Source organism: Nanorana parkeri, unplaced genomic scaffold, assembly GCF_000935625.1.
Source record: "Nanorana parkeri isolate BGI_ZX_2015 unplaced genomic scaffold, ASM93562v1 scaffold2976, whole genome shotgun sequence".
NCBI lineage: Eukaryota > Metazoa > Chordata > Amphibia > Anura > Dicroglossidae > Nanorana > Nanorana parkeri.
The window spans coordinates 62,755-63,269 of NW_017309244.1; the positions used below are offsets into that span (position 1 = coordinate 62,755).

The window sequence follows — 515 nt, forward strand, 5'->3', positions numbered from 1 at the left end:
CATGGGTGGAGTGCTGGATGTTAATTACAGGCGGCGCTGCATCCAGCTTTTGACAGCTAAGTTAGGTTACACAGCAGCAGTCTCCCCCACTGCTTGTGTAACCTAACTTGGAGAGGCCAGAGCTGTCACAGCCTCTTTCCCTGACTGCTCCATGTCGGCATAGTGGCACCACTCGTATGCCGACATGGAGCCGTCAGGAAAGGAAAATTGCGGTAAGTATGAAATACAATTTTCCTGTATCTCGATGCGTCACCAGTGATGCTCCTCCCTGTCTCCTCCCTTCTTCCTCCCTCCATACATAGCTTAGTTACTGAGTACCGGGGGTGGGGCTTCTGTGGAATGGGGCGGAGCTTTGGCATGCTGGGGCTGGGGAATGCCTCACCCAGCGCGGAAGGCACCGCACGTCACTGGCTTGCACCTGGAAGGGTTTTGGCCAAGTTCATTCGGGTTTTACAGAATCGATTCACTTTTGTGTTAGAAATGGATATGAACTTTTTTTTTTATTCTTCACATAT

At 50.9% G+C, this 515-nt stretch overlaps 1 protein-coding gene across 1 annotated transcript in view; it reads right to left on the reverse strand.

Moving 5' to 3' along the window:
- Positions 1-515, reverse strand: part of TBX15 (T-box 15) — a 24,165-nt gene that overhangs the window by 23,395 nt on the left and 255 nt on the right. The window lies entirely within an intron of this gene.